This window comes from Moschus berezovskii, chromosome 16, assembly GCF_049115385.1.
Source record: "Moschus berezovskii isolate FMDL1 chromosome 16, NW_MosBer_1.0, whole genome shotgun sequence".
Classification (NCBI taxonomy): Eukaryota; Metazoa; Chordata; class Mammalia; order Artiodactyla; family Moschidae; genus Moschus; species Moschus berezovskii.
Window position 1 is genome coordinate 77,654,753 of NC_142475.1, and position 16,418 is coordinate 77,671,170.

The 16,418-nt window shown below is 45.2% G+C and overlaps 1 protein-coding gene across 1 annotated transcript in view; it reads right to left on the minus strand.

Moving 5' to 3' along the window:
• RP1 (RP1 axonemal microtubule associated) overlaps positions 1-8,523 on the minus strand; it is a 137,386-nt gene extending 128,863 nt beyond the window's left edge. Inside the window, exon 1 of the mRNA XM_055432611.2 lies at positions 8,370-8,523. The gene's annotated coding sequence lies outside the window, so the exon portion shown is untranslated. The remainder of the gene's footprint in view (positions 1-8,369) is intronic.
• Between the last annotated feature and the right edge of the window lie 7,895 nt (positions 8,524-16,418).

The following is a 16,418-nucleotide window of genomic DNA, read 5'->3' on the forward strand; positions in this document are numbered from 1 at the left end:
CGGCGGTCAGCCTTCTTCACAGTCCAACTCTCACATCCATACATGACCACGGCAAAAACCATTGCCTTGACTAGACGGACCTTGGTTGGCAAAGTAATGTCTCTGCTTTTTAATATACTATCAAGGTTGGTCATAACTTTCCTTCCAAGGAGTAAGCGTCTTTTAATTTCATGGCTGCAATCAACATCTGCAGTGATTTTGGAGCCCCAAAAAACAAAGTCTGACACTGTTTCCACTGTTTTTCCATCTATTTCCCATGAAGTGATGGGACCAGATGCCATGATCTTTGTTTTCTGAATGTTGAGCTTCAAGCCAACCTTTTCACTCTCCTCTTTCACTTTCATCAAGAGGCTTTTGAGTTCCTCTTCACTTTCTGCCATAAGGGTAGTGTCATCTGCATATCTGAGGTTATTGATATTTCTCCCGGCAATCTTGATTCCAGCTTGTGCTTCTTCCAGCCCAGCGTTCCTCATGATGTACTCTGCATATAAGTTAAATAAGCAAGGTGACAATATACAACCTTGACGAAGAGTCACTGGCCATTAAATGCTGATTAAACTGGTTTCTGGAAAAGGAAGACCATGCTCTGCAAGGATTAATGCTGCGACATCAGTTGCACTCTTCCTGCCCTCAAGACAAGTTAGGAATAAAGGCTGGAAGCTGCTGGATTTTCCACATCACTTTTAAGATTTTTGTTCTGCTGTTTGCATTATTAATTACCATTAACAATTATTGAGTACTTAGTACGTGCCAAGCATTGAACAGAGCTCCCCATATTCTTTTTTTTCTTTTTAAAATTTATTTATTTGGCTGCATCGTGTCTTCGTTGCAGCACTCAGGATCTTTACTCGTGGCTTGTGAAATATTAGTTGTGGCATGTGGGATCTAGTTCCCTGACCAGAGATCGAACCCAGATGTCCTGCATTGGGATCACAGAGTCTTAGTCACTGGACCACCAGGGAAATTCCCCCTTTCTTTCTTAATACTCCAGTCCATGAAAGAACAGGCTTTTATCAATATTACCTCCATTTTAAAGAGGTGGAAACCGAGGCTTCACAATGTTAACCAACTGATCTTCAGTCACACAGAAACTAAGTGGTGGAGTCACTTACAAAGTCAGTGGTTTTTTAATTCATGAGGAAACAGGAGTCCAGCCTAGATTTCATCCCATGTGTGGGTGTGTGGAGAAAACTGGAGCAATTAATTCTCAGGCCACGACGTCTATTGTCAGGGCACTGTATTTCCAGCTGATGGAACTTGACAGCAGTTGTCCCACACTTTCAGGCTCACACCCAGCTTCCTGAAGGGCAGACGAGCACCAGGGCTGTCCCATCCTTGACCACAGAGGTCAGGTCAGCCACGAAGTGTGCAGGGCCAGTGTTGTCTCTCCTAAGTCCTGGGTATATAACACTGTGAGGTTTAGGAGGTGCCCAGTTGCTCAGGAGAGAAGATCAATCCACAAACGGTCTCGTGTGCACCAGTGCTGGCCAATGGGTCCAGTTGCCTGAAACAAGTATTTTCTGAGTTGTATAGCAGGGATTACTAGCTGTATGTCAAAATCCATTCTTTCCTCCTTTTTAATAAAAGGATTCTGACTTTTTCTGTAAGTCAAACACATTTCTCAGTGTCTGTCAAGGCCATCTTCTCCCAGGTCTAACCAGAGTTGGAAGCCGTAGTGCGGTATGGTTCTTTCAGGAAGACTCCTAAATAAGGAGGGGTTCCTTTTTTGTTTTCCTTCTTTCTCTTTTCTGTCCTGGGATTTGATTCAATGGTTGGAGCTCCAGCAGCCACCTTGGACTACAAGGTTACCCTGGGAATGGTAGCCAATAACAGCAGAGAGAAAAGATAGAAGAATCTTCTGTCTCACAATGTAGACCCCACCAAACCAGACCTCCACTGTGGATTCATATTTTTTAACAGAAAACATATTTACGTCTATTTTTCATGTTTCAGTTATGCTCTGCAAGAATTATCCAACAGAAGCATTATTGTGTACTAGGCTTTGAGCTTGAAACAAATTCCCGCCATTTCCCCCCACCCCCAAGACACACATTCAGACAGTATAATAAATAGTTTGGGTGTCTGGCAATGCCTGATCTAGTGCAGCAATCACAAATACATCACACCAACCACAAACATTACTCTTAAAGATTTTACCGAAATGCTTCAGAGGACCCTGAAATTTTGTGAAACATTCTCAAATCCATGACTTTACAATAGAGTCTTCTCCCACACAGAGTGATTTTTCCCCCCGAATCTATAAAGTGAAGTCATTTTGCTTCCCATTTCTTACTGAGTTCAGAGACCATAACACTGAAAACAATTACCTTGAACCAGTAGAAACATTTTTTTTTCTCCATCCCACCTGTTAAAAAATAACAGTCTAGAATGTGTGTGCTTAAATTTTTACTCTACTTTTCCTCAGGAAGCGTCCTGATAATAAGTGAAATGCCCATGACTTTGATAAGCTCTGAATTAAGCTGCAGAAATAATGCTCTTTGTAGTTTCCTGAAAGGTATTTGGATCGGAGACTGTAAAAAAAACTTGCTCAGATACCGATGCCCATGTCAAATTGACCTTTTCACCATAATAAAATGGAAGTTCTCTACCCATGTTGCCAAGCGTAGGCTTCCCTCTGTATGTCTAAAGACCTTAACTGATGAATAACAATAGTACATCCTGTGACTACGAGAAGTTTGACAAAATATGTCAAATAGGCACTTAGATGTAAGGAGACAGAATAATTGCCTATATTGAAGACTTTTCCTTTGAGATTTGTCTTTGGAGAAGCAACAGTCACGTTGCATTTTGCACTACAAGGTTTTAAGTGCTCAGATCAACTGTAAGAAAATCAGGGAAGACCCAGGACTAAGGAAGGTCTCAGAGCTGCATCTAGGACTTGCAAGGGGAATGGTCAGCTCTGTCCCCGCTCCACCCACCTTGGGGTGGAACCAAGAGAGCCTCCAAGCCCCACCACCAACTCTGCCAGGCACCCCCAGAGCCCTCAGGCCCAAGAACCCTTCCCTCTGTTAGTTCCATCCATGTCAGCACTTCCCTGGTCTTATCAGATTGCTTTGTGGCTTGTAGCAGTTGCTGACCTGAGTCCCCGGTAAATAACTCATCAACATTTAATCTCTTATCTTTTCCCTTTCACTCTGGAATCAGGGGGTGAAAGCCTGGGGTCTGGGGAGGTGGGAGTGGCGCTGAGCTCAACGGTGATCCTTTCTACAGCTTGGCCACCACCAACCGCGGCTCTCCTGGGCCAGCCTAGGTAACAAAGCCACAGCTCCAACAAGGAGAAAGTATGAATACCAACTGAACAAAGACAGCTCTTAGGAAGGAAGGAATGGCCGCCACCAAGAGGAGATTCTCCAAGTCGGAGATTGGGATTGACACACACACATACACACCACTGTGTATAGAACAGACAACTAGTACGGACCTACAGGGTAGCACAGTGTGTGTGTGTGTGTGTGTGAACTCAGTCGTGTCTGACTCTTTGCAGTTCAGTGGACTGTAGCCCAGCAGGCTCCTCTGTCCATGGGATTCTCCAGGCAAGAACATTGGAGTAGGTTGCCCTTTACTACTCCAGGGAATCTTTCTGACCCAGGGATCGTACCTGTATCTCCTGCATTGGCAGGCGGATTCTTTACCACTGAGTCACTGGGAAGCCTCCATATTAGAGTCCTAGGGCCCTGTCATTACAGGTCTAATGATGCCACTAATTGGGCACAACCATTTCTGGGGGTCTGGGGGGTGCCAGCCACCTGAACCCAGAGGGTTGCTATGGAAAAGGTCTCGTGGAGGCAATGTGACACCATGGCTATGGCTGACTCTGGCCAGGTACCCCTTTCCTTCACATGCCCTCCTGAGGTCAGTTCCACTCTTCTCCTTGATGTACCAGAAAGGAGACTGTAGCTCTGACAGCTTGAGCCACTCAGCCAACCCGAACTAGGGAGTCATGGGTCGGGGGTCTCAGCCCCAGGCCAAGCCAGGCTCCAGACCTGACACCCCACTCCTCTACTGGGAAACAGGACAGGTGCTTGGCACCCCCAGGCCCCCCAGAATGGTGGCAACCATTTGAGTGTGGTCATCAGACCCTGTAATGACCAAATGAGAGAAATCCTCCCAGTAAAAAAAGCCTACATTCAGAAAGTGGCCTCCAGAGGTGAAGACCACGGGTGTACATCTGTGAACAGAGCACGGTGTGTTCCCCATGCTCTTGGCCCCAACAGTCCTGGCATCAAGAACACAGGCCAGGATGGAAGCCTCAGGCCCTACCAGCGGAAGATGAGGACAGGAAGGTTCTAGGGACAGTCCTCACTTCGTAGGAACAGTCAGAGCCACCAGGTCTGACATCAGTGTCATCCGAGGAAGCACCTCTTGGGTGAGCTCATGCACATTTCTGATGAAACAGCCAACACTGCTGCTCAAGGTCAGCCCTTTCCAGCTACTTCCACTCTTTAGACAAATATAGGGTCCTTGGGGTGTCAAAAATATAGTAGTTAACATGCATAAGGCATTTAAAATGTGCTGGGCTCTTAAGGAGAAACATCCTATGACATCCCTTATATGTGGAATCTAAAAAGAAATGATACAAACAAACTAACCTACAAAACAGAAAGAGACTCACAGACTTAAGAGAATGAACTTACGGTTGCCAATGGAAAAGGGAGTTTGGGGTGGACATGTCCACACTGCTGTATTTAAAATGGATAAACATCGAGGACCTACGGTGTAGCACAGGGAACTCTGCTCAGTGTTACATGGCAGCCTGGATGCAATGGGGGTTGGGAGGAGGATGCATACATGTGTACGTATGGCTGAGTCCCTTCGGGGTTCACCTGAAACTATCACAGTACTGTTAATAGCTATGCATGCATGCATGCATGAGTAGTCGCTCAGTCGGGTCCAACTCTTTGCGATCCCATGGGCCGTAATCCGCCAGGCTCCTCTGGCCACGGGATTCTCCAGGCAAGAATACTGGAGTGGGTTGCCATTTCCTACTCCATAATTGCCATTTCCTGTAGTATAATCAGCTATACTCCAATACAAAATAAAAAGTTTAAAGACTGGGGGGAAATGTGCTGGGCTCTTAAATATCAAACAAGCCTACAAGAGTGGTCCTTTTTCTGCATCACACAGGTGGAAATGGTGACCAAAGAGGGAAAAGACAGACCCCCACCCCGGGGTTCTCAAAGGTCGATCCCAACAAGCAAGCCTGTCTCGGGATCCAGCTCCCCAGGATGACTGGGGGGAGCGGCGCGTGGTGTTGGGAGCGGGCAGGAGGCCCTGGTGCGTGTCCCTCTTGGCCTGTTCCCACCTCCCATCTCCTTATGAAGGCCCCCTGGCAGCCTGAGTCAACCCGAGCACTGTCGCTTCTGATCTGGGCTTAAAGGGAAGCCAGTTAGATTTTCCTCTTCCTTTCTTGCATTTGGCTTCCTTCCTTATCAGAGTGGTGAGACCAAGGGGCAGATAACAGGATGTAGACATAAGGGAAATAGTCCACAGTCACTGCTGGGATGCCTTTAGTGTTGTAGGGTTAGGTTTGGAGCTGCAGGAGTCTCCAAGAAAGGGGGTGTCCATCTGGCCTGCCTGTTGACCAGAGCCTATATCACCATCTGGGGCAAAATCTGTAGAAATAGGAAGTGTTTGCCTAGCTCTGTGTTCTTTGCACAGAACTCCCCCAGGGACCTTTAAGAACCTTTCACAACCTGCTTTTCTCTTCTATGTTAAAGCAGATGCCATTTGTCTAGCACCTGCCATGAAAAGGCTTTTCTGATCAATTAATATTGAAGTCTTAGATGACAATTCTTAATGTGTAATGACACTCCACCAGCCCTAATTACTAAAGATCTTTCTTTTAGTTCAGAGACTGGCTTTTATATCATAGACCAATGTTATAATTTCAACACTCAAAGTTGCCTTCTCTGAAATGTCACATAGCTTCAGATATGAATAACACAATTGTTTAATAAAAAGCAACTGTCAATCAGTCTTCATTTTCTTAATGGCTCTAAAAATGCTACACCTATATTCCCTAGTTTCATAGATGAACATGATTAAGACATGAAGTTTGAGACTGAGTTTCAAACAATTTGAGTAATAGAAAAGCTGTTGATATTTTAGAAAGCTTCATTTTAAATTACTTATTACTATTAGGATCACACATTTCTCTAAGTAACTTGCTGCTGCTGCTAAGTCGCTTCAGTCGTGTCCGACTCTGTGCAACCCCATAGACAGCAGTCCACCAGGCTCCGCCGTCCCTGGGATTCTCCAGGCAAGAATACTGGAGTGGGTTGCCATTTCCTTCTCCACTAAGTAACTTAGGGGCAAGAAATACTAGAGTGGATTGCCATTGCCTTCTCCAGGGGTTCTTCCTGACACCGAGATGGAACGCGGGTCTCCTGTGTTGTAGGCAGTTTCTTTACCATCTGAGCCACCAGGGAAGCCCCCCTACTCTTCCACAGCCAATCTCATATGCCTCCTGTAGCCTGTTGTTCAGTTACCCAATCGTGTCTGTCTCTTTGAGGCTCCAAGGACAGTAGCCCACCAGGTTTCTTTGTCGTCCACTAGTACTTTATCATGATAAGTGATATTTATGTTAATGTCCCAGAAATGCCATAAAAATTTGAAATGTCTTCTCAAAGGAAAAATTACTTTCATTTGTATTTGAGTGTGTTTTCATTATTTGAGTATAGTTATGACAACACCATGGCATTAATTCATATATAATAAGGACACATAAATAATGGGATTCACCAGCCATGCATATAAAGCAATTTCCTCATAGAATGTTCTAGCAATGATATTTACTGATGTTTTATTTCTGTTTGATAATTGCTAAAATTACTTTGTGATTAAGTAAGTTAACCTGGAGTAAGATAATCCAATGGCCGGAGTCTATATATTTTGTCAATTAACCACCTGAAAAGTCACAGCGTATGTTTTAAAAGCTGCCTGCAGTGTTCCCTTTCTACATGGCTTGACCGGTTAAGTCATGTTCCCCAAACTTGTCTAGCATTTCCTGGTGCTGAGGAGCCCTTTCACCCTGGTAATGCCCAGGTCTTCACTGTGTTTAGAAGTTTCTAAGGGTGCTGTCTGGCTTCTGTATTATGTTGCTATTAGATTAGTTTAAGAGGTTAACTAAAGTAAATGTAAGCAGACACTGGACACCCATTTCTATGATACTGATCCAGCAAGGAACCTGAACAGTCACTCTGAGTTACTCAGAACACATGGTGCAATGTAAATATATAAATTCTAGTTGGAAGAAAGACATTCATGGTATATTCTTGTGAAAGTATTATCCCATTAATTTCAAGCATGCCAAAGGAAATAATGGAAAAGAAAATGGCTCCGGTATTTCTACCCACAGACAGAGGAGCCTTGTGGGCTACAGTCCATGGGGTCTCAAAGAGTTGGACATGACTGAGCAACTAAAGAAGCAAAAAACAAAGAGGTTGAGGATTTATTACCAAGTTTAGTAGTAGACGTTTCTGTCCAGTTCAGTGGGGCCAGCCTGACAGAACCCTTTCCTAAGGATCCCTGGCCCCCAGGCTAACCGGGCGCCAACAGTTTCCCATTTCCTGCCTGGCGCCCCTGCACCCACAATCAGCTGTGGTTGCTCAGCCTCCAAAGCCTGTGTCACACCTCCTGAGGCTGCAGAGTGGCCCCATTCCTGATGCTGGAGAGATGGGGATGGAGTCTGAGTGTCCACAGGGAGGTTCCTGAGTTAGCTCACCTGAAGTCACTGAATGCCACCACCCAGCAGTGACACCAAATGTCCCTTGGCCCATGTGGGGCTCCCCAACCGAATGATGTAGATATATCAGACCCAAAGAAACAAGATCTCTGTTCACGAACTGGGTGCTCACAACGTACTGTACATGGTACCCACACAGCCCTACCGGTGTTGTCCCCATCAACAGACGTGTAAACAGGAGGAGGAGGAGGAATAAGCTGCCCAGGGGAAGGGCTAGGGCAGGCATCCTGGGCCATGCTGTGATTCGTGGGATTAGTCTTAACTCCTGGACACGGCCCATGGGTTCTTGAACTAGAGAAGAGTTGTCCAAACCACCTCTGAAAGCTAAAATTCCTTAGAAATATCTGCCAAGATGCCCCACAAGAAAACTAAGTTCCCTCACCTTCCCCATAGCAACCAGGACTAAAAACAATTGCATTCCAGCCTTTCCTGCTTTCTCTACCATCGTTGGCATAGTTTCCAAAACCACTGAGCGATCTTCAATGTTTCAGTAAATGTTTAAGACATCCTCCCTTTTAAAGACATAATTATAAAGCTTAACATTTTAATTACCAATTCTTGTTTTTAAAAAGGGTAAGGAGAAAAAAAAAAGCATGTATTTTACCTGTAATTTTCAAGACGAAATTCTTCAGTTGCTTCCAGAATGACTTATCAGAAGGGCTAGAGTCAGGAAGGGTCAGAGCCCAGGGCCTGGCAACCTGAGGAGCCTGTGGCTCCAGACACTGCTTGGGAGTGAACTGGGCTTCTGTCTGTGCTGGTCAGAGGGAACAGCGATGTTTGTGTTGTCACCTGGATTACCTGTAGCAACAACAAGCACTGCAGGTAACTCATAGACCACAGGCTGGCCAAGAACAGAGCTAGTCTCAAATTCACAACCACTAGCAAGTGTCAGTGAGTACACTCCTCTCATTCCAATACAGAAATGTCCAGACTAGTGCACCGACAGCTGCTTTTTCCCTGCCATCCTAGTTACCTATAATACCCAATCAAATCATCTACTTTAAATAAAACTTTTTACTAAACAACCAATAAAATAGCCTGTTTGTTCAATGGATCCTCTCTGGCATACAAATAGAAGATGGCATGTGACCATGTAAGCTTTTTACCTTATTCTGAAGCTAATGTTTTGAATATTTATCTTGAACAGTATGTTTTCATTTGGTAAGACATCATGACGTGATGGTCAAGTCCCTGTTAACAAGCAGGTTGATTCAATTCAACTGATATTTGTTAAGTGCTGCTCCATTTAAAAAATAGGCCTGCTTAAAAAACAAAAAACAAAAAAACAACAACTAAACTCTGACTTCTAACAATTAACAAGCCAGCAATTTTTCATTCTAGGCCATCAACATGCAAGTATTACCCTCACTCTCTCCTTATCCTCTCAATACTCACGTGCATACCTCTTCAGCCCGGGCAGAGAGGAGCTCCGAGCACTGCCAGAAGCCCGGGGACGTGGGGGGCAGGAGTGGGGGCCCAGAGGATGAGGAATCACTGTCATCCATGTCACCTTCCTTTTGGTCACCAGAACCCCTGGCTGAACGTCTCATATTGTTTCATTTTTTTTTAACAACTTTATTGAGATGTATTGACTACAAGGAGCTGCGTGTATTTGATATGTACATTTTTATGAGTTTGGACATCTGCAAAACAGCCATGACACCATCACCACAGTGGAGGAAATAGACTGATCCATCACCTCCCAGAGTTTCCTTGCCTCCCTTCGTTTTTGCTTGTTTGTTTTTATGGTAAAAATACTTACTGTGAGGCCCACCCTCTTCACACATTCTAAAGTGCACACACTATAGGTGTCAACTGTGTTCATTTGCTCAGTCGTGTCCAACTCTTTGTGACCCCATGGACTGTAACCCACCAGGCTCCTCTGTCCATGGGACTTTCCAGGCAAGAATGCTGGAGTGGGTTGCCTTTCCCTTCTCCAGGAGATCTTCACAACACAGGTATTAAACCCATGTCTCCTACATTGGCAGGCAGATTCTTTACCACGAGCGCCACTTGGGAAGCCTGTTACCCATTTAATCATTTGCTTATTTGGAGTGTCTTGCTATTAAGTTGTGGTCTCAAGTTGGTTTTAATGCTCAGAAAAAGGCACAATCTGTTTGCCTTTCTCCTAAACACAGAAGATATAATTTTTGTGAGTGTAACACATAAGAAACAAAGTTCCTTCGAATGTGATTCCAAATGTCAATTTGAGGGAGTGAGAAATTCTGTCCAGAGGAAGCTGTGCCTTTAGAAACACTGAACGTTTTTTGTTTTGTTTTTTTTTTTTGGATGAGCTGAGCAGCAGGGGGCAGGATGGTGCAGTAGACAATCAGAGGCCAGGGCAGGTCTTATCCTCCTGGAAGTCGCCTCACCTTTGCTGAGCATCTAACTCCTCCGCAAAGAAAGGACCTGGATTGGATAGACCTGACACACTAGCAATTTTTTCTCTCATTCAATAATATTACTGCTACCTACTCAGTGGCTCAGGGGTAAAGAAATTGCCTGCAGTGCAGGAGACTTGGGTTCAATTCCTGGGTCAGGAAGATCCCCTGGAGAAGGAAATGACAACACACTCCAGTGTTCTTGCCTGGGAAATCTCATGGACAGAGGAGCCTGGTGGGCTACAGTCCATGGGGTTGCAAGGAGTCAGACAAAACTTAGCGACTGAACAACAACAAAACAGTGCCGCAAAGGCAACTATTTTCATTTCTTCACCCAACAAGCATTTGTTGAGGACCTATTTGGATACAAACATTTTGAGGAGATTTGGCAGGCCCCCAAGCAAATCTCCAGATGCTTGAAAGCACTGTGTCAGCCTCACCCTGTTCTCTACACACTTACTATATGCCAGTCTGGCCTCAGTCTTTGCCAGAGGGAAGGATCACCGTAGAATACAAAATTATAACATCTAGAGGGAGACAGCAGAGATAAAGCCTTGTTCAGACTGCATCTTGTGCTAAAGTTCATAGAAAAACACACACAATCTTATCACAGTCAGTACTTCAAAATTTGTGCAACAGGCTTTCCTAGAGGCTCAGTGGTAAAGAATCCCCCTGGCAATCAGGAGACACACATTCGATCCCTGGATCACAAAGATCTCCTGGAGAAGGAAATGGCAACCCACTCCAGTATTCTTGTCTGGGAAATTCAATGGACAGAGGAACTTGGCGGGCTATATTTATACACAGGAGTGAAGAGCTTCAACAAGAACGGGGGAAATGGGAGAAATCTTGCTACACTGAGACAACCATACATTATGTTGAGACAGCATATGAGTATGGTTAATGACGATGTTAAGTTGAACTGTATAAATTGCAATTTTTCTAATTCAAAATGGGTCAATTATCAGTAATTTTGTATCACTTAACCTACTGTACAGTGAGGTGATGAAAAAAGCTGTGCGGCAGGTCGGGTGTGATGGGAGTTTGGATTTTATGCTACAGTCTGTGACAAGCCACTCAAAAACTTCAAACAGAGGAGAGACGTGACATTTGCTTTGTAATTACCATTCTGATAATGTGGCTAAGCTTGAAGGCAATGAAACTGGATTTAAAGAAACCAGTTAAGTGACTATACCAATAGTTCATTAACTCATCAGTATTTATGGACCGAGGGATAGAAAGATGGCTCCTCAAAGATGTCCACATTCTAACATGAGACTTATGAATGTGTCATGTTACAGGCAAAAGGGACTTTGCAAACATAATTAAGATACAGATATAGATGGTCTCCCCTGGGGGCTCAGTTGGTAAAGAATCTGCCTGCAAGGCAGGAGACCCAGGTTCGATCCCTAGGTTGGGAGGATCCCCTGGAAGAGGGAATGGCAACCCACTCCAGTATTCTTGCCTGGAGAATCCCATGGACAGAGGAACCTGGTGGGCTATGGTCCATAGGGTCTTAGAGAGTTCAACACAACTAAAGCGGCTTAACACCCACGCACACATGCATAGACACAAAGATGCAAGTACATCGTACTGGTTCTGTGTCTCCAGAAAATGCAGACTAATATACCTGTCACAAATAAAGCCTTTAGCTAAGCTCTGGGAAAGAAGTAAGAAAGGCTTGAACTAAGGAAAGCAGTGGGAATGAATAAAGAGGGCGAAGCTGAGGGTGTGGTGGAGATGTAACCAACAGATCAGGTCTGCTGGGTGGAGAAGGGGAGAGCTCGGGACACGCTTCCCGGCTTCTACCTTGGGGATGGTGGGATCACCAACATCATCTGGAAAAAGAAATAATTTACAAATTTATACATAAATTTAGTCAAAATAATTTGCATCACTTGAAAAAATTTCTAAGTAATCTAGAGATTAACTTTTTGTTAAAGATAAATTTTGTCTGTAAGATGCTCCTCTTTTCTCAGGAGAAACACCCTGGAAAGAAGATTCCCAGACATCAGACACTCAGTGCTCTGGAAACAATCTCCAAACCCTTGGATAAAGAGTGTGAGTTTTCTCACCTTCCTCCATCCTCTGCTCTCTCATTTCACATCCTCCTTCCCGCTTCCTCCTTCCTTCTCCTACCTAGTTCTGTGAGTCATACACAGGAAGGAAAACTCTATACAGAGCATTGGTAAGCACCATAGACTAAAGGAACTGGCAAACTACAGTGAACATTTGACTCTTAGAGTTTGTAGTTGTTCATTCCCTAGGTCGTGTCCAAATTTTTGCGACCCCGTGGACTGCACCACACCAGGCTTCCCTGTCCTTCACTGTCTCCCGGAGTTTGCTCAAACTCATGTCCATTGAATCAGTGATACTATCTAATCATTTCATCCTCTGTCATCGCCTTCTCCTCCTGCTTTCAATCTTTCCCAGCATCAGGGTCTTTTCAAATAAGTCAGTTCTTTTCATCAGGTGGCCAAAGTATTGGAGTTTCAGCTTTAGCATCAGTCCTTCCAATGAATCTTCAGGACTGATTTCCTTTAGGATTGACTGGTTTGATCTTCTTGCTGTCCAAGAGACTCTCAAGAGTCTTCTCCAACAACACAGTTCAAAAGCATCAATTCTTCAGCACTCAGCTGCCTTTATGGTCCAGCTCACATTCATACCTGATTACTGGAAAAACCATGGCTTTGACTATATGGACCTTTGTGAAGACCTAGCACAATACAGGTGGTAAAATTCAGGTCCACAATGTTCACCTTCCCAAAGTCCTGAAACTAATGGGGGCACTGTGCAGAACTGCAGAGGGTCTGAGCTTATCCCAGACACAAGCTAGCTGCCTCAGTTCACAGATGCTGCTAGAATTCATAACACTCTTGAGTTGGACACAAAGAACAGGTTACTCCTCACAGCAAAAGAAGTAGCCAAAGAGTGAGCATTTTTGTGCCAGTCCCCTTGGCCCCAAACCCATGGAGTGATGCTAAGAGGGCCAGATAACACCTGGATGTGCAATGTGTTGCATCATATAAGAAGAAACCTGGGTTCATGAAACTCAATGCTTGTTAAAGGACAGTAAGCATATCTGTCTTTTACTCTGGACAGAGACACATCTCTGTCCTCCTGGGCTGTCTGCTAAACACACATCCTCGGAAAGAGAACAAACAGCAGCCAGCGTCTTGATGGCAAGATGTGTAACTGGCAGGAGATCCCCAGAGAACTGTCTCCCAACAGACACGGCTGGATTCAGAGCTGTTCTCCCCTTTCTCCAGCAGAGGTCTATTCTGTTCTGATGCTGAAGCTGAAGCTCCAATACTCTGGCCACCTGATGCAAAGAACTGACTCACTGGAAAAGACCCTGATGCTGGGAAAGATCAAAGACAAAAGGAGAAGGTGGCGACAGAGGATGAAATGGTTGGATGGCATCACAGACTCACAGGACATGAGTGAGCAAACTCCAGGAGACAGTGAAGGACAGGGAAGCCTGGAGTGCTACAGTTAATGGGATTGAAAAGAGTCGGACAGGACTGAGCAACAGCAACAAATTCTGTTTTGTCCTGCAGTTCATCCTGGCACTCACCAGCTGGAGTCCGAACAGACACTACACTGCAAAGCGAACAGTGCCCAACAAGGCTGCCCTCACACTGGGGTCAGCTGCACTTCAAGGATTCCGAGGTCCTCCCCCAACTTCTGACCAACTGGTGATAAACTCAGAGGTTCCTATGACCCATTGGTTTCAATAATTTTCTAGAAAAACTCACAGAACCTAGGGAAGCTCTGGTTTTACTATGAAAGTGAAAATGTTAGACACTCAGTCATACCTGACTCTTTGAGACCCCATGGAGTATAGCCCACCAGACTCCTCTGTCCCTGGGATTCTCCAGGCAAGAATACTGGAGTGGGTTGCTATTTTCTCCTCCAGGGAATATTCCCGACCCAGGGATCAAACCTGGCTCTCCTGCATTGCAGGCAGATTCTTTACCATCTGAGCCACCAAGGAAGTCCAGTTTTACTATGAAAAGATACAAATCAGGAGGAACAGCCAAAGGGAGAGACCCATAGGGTGAGTGAGGGAGGGGGAGACCGAATCCCTGCCCCCTCCCTGTAAGTCTGGGCACCTCACCCTCCAGGCCTGTCCACATTCACTAACCAGGGAGCTCTGCTGAGCTCAGCATCCAGAGTATTTGTTGGTGTTTCAGTACATGGGCATGATTGATTAACTTATTGGCCGAGAGAATGAACCTAGTCTCCAGCCCCTGCCCCCTCCTCAAGGTCAGGAAGCTGAGAGTCCCAACCCTCTAATCACCTGGCAAGTCTCCTTGGTAAACCAGCCCCCAACCTGAGGCCACCTAGGACCTGGGGAGCACTACCTCACTATCATAGCAAAGGCTCTCCTATCAGTCAGAAACCCAGGTCTGGACCAGACAAACTGTCTTTTACATCACAGTTCTTTTCACAGGAAAAGGTGTATTCCCATTGCCTTTACCCACAAGGCCAAGGTTGGTTTTGAATGGCTCTTACTAAGAGTGTCCTTGAGACTTTTTAGAGGTCAGACTAAATCTGCAAGTGGCCAGGCTTAAAACAGATACATTCATTGCAAAGATGGCAACTGTATCTATGACAACTGGTACATTTCCTATCGCTACCTTACTATCTTGTTAGAAATTTGCAAGCAAAAGAGAGTTAAGTTTGTTATTTAAAAAAAAAGTTTAAGAGAGAGGAATACCAAAGGCTTCTTTGCACAGTGTTTCAGTTTTGCAAGATGAAATTTGTGGTGGACAGTGGTGATGGTGGCATGACCATGCAAATGAACTTAATACAACTGCACTGCATGTTAAAAAGTGGTTTCCATGGTGCTGTTTATGCCACACACATTCTAGCACAGTTTTTAAAAAGAATCCCCCTTGGGTCACTTCCAGACTAATTTAACTTGAGCTTGAGGACAGAATCTTTTCCAATTGGTTACATCAAAGGTGTCCCTTCTCCACTCAGTCATTTGGGACCTTGAACAGCTGCTGGTGATGGGGAGGGAGAAGGTGAGGCCATCTCCCCCTGAGAGAGAATAAATGGATGGGTGAACGAATGAATGGTTTGTCGTCCAAGACAACAGACACATACTAACTTCCCTGAGACCCACTTTCCTCTTAACTGTGACCACGTTTCACCCCAAGGATCAGGACTTAACACTGGTGGGCAAACAGTTGAGCAGCAAGAGCTATATATTTTAACCATTCGAGCTTTCATGAATATGGATTTTCAGGAACACAGCTCTGACTCTAAGCCACAAAGGAAGTTCCACGAGAGCTCTATCCTCTCCCTCCATCCCCAACATGGGTACCATTTGAGTTTTCCCACTGTGTTCGGGGGCCAGATTTGGCTTCAAGATTTCCCAACCTTGTAGCCTTTGAGTCACTCATGACTCCTCTCTCCCCTTTCCTTCCTGAATTTAATAAACTACCACCGAATCTGCTTCTTCTTCCAATAGAATGTTCTGCCCGGCCACACAGTGCAAACCTCTATTGTTGGAGCCAACTTTCAGGGGGAATTCCAGCCCCAGGCGTTCCCGAGGCCACTGAAACCTGGGGAGGGACCACTCAGCTCTCACTCCCTCCTTTCCTGATTCCCTGGGAGCCCAGAGGGAGGGAAACAGCCGAGCAAGAGCTTCCCACCAGCCCAGAGCCTGGAGAGCAGGGGGCTTTCCCGGGCTGGCCGGCTCCTGGCAGACGAAGGTCTGACTTCCAAAGCATGGCCTGGGCTGGAGTCGGTCACCGCCCTTTGAAACCCCTTTGAAGCTGGGCAGACGTCTGGCCAAGGGCAAGCTCGAGAGCTCCTCCGCTCAGCCTGGGAGGGGCGGTTTCCTGTCTGCCTTTCCCAGGACGGAAGTTCAGTAACAATCATTTTGCATGATTCTCACTTTAGACACCAAAATCTAAAAAACCAATAAAAATAAGCTTGATGTGAGATAACGCATCAGACGGGCCAAGCCTTATTTAACTACTATCCAATAGAGACCTATTATCATACTATACTTTATTTTTTAATAGTGTAGAGGCTCTTTCCATCAGAATCGGATTAAACATGTCCAGCTCCTTGAACAATTTCAGATTCTGTTCCACCTTGACTGTTCTTCGATGAACGTGTTTGGGTGGTTGATTTGTCTTAAAACTTGGTGCCCCACAGGGATCACAGGACTTCTGAGGTGGCCTTGAAGACAAGCCTTCTGTCAACCTAGGCTAAAATCCTTATTCTCTTCCACATAAACTACTCCCAAGTTC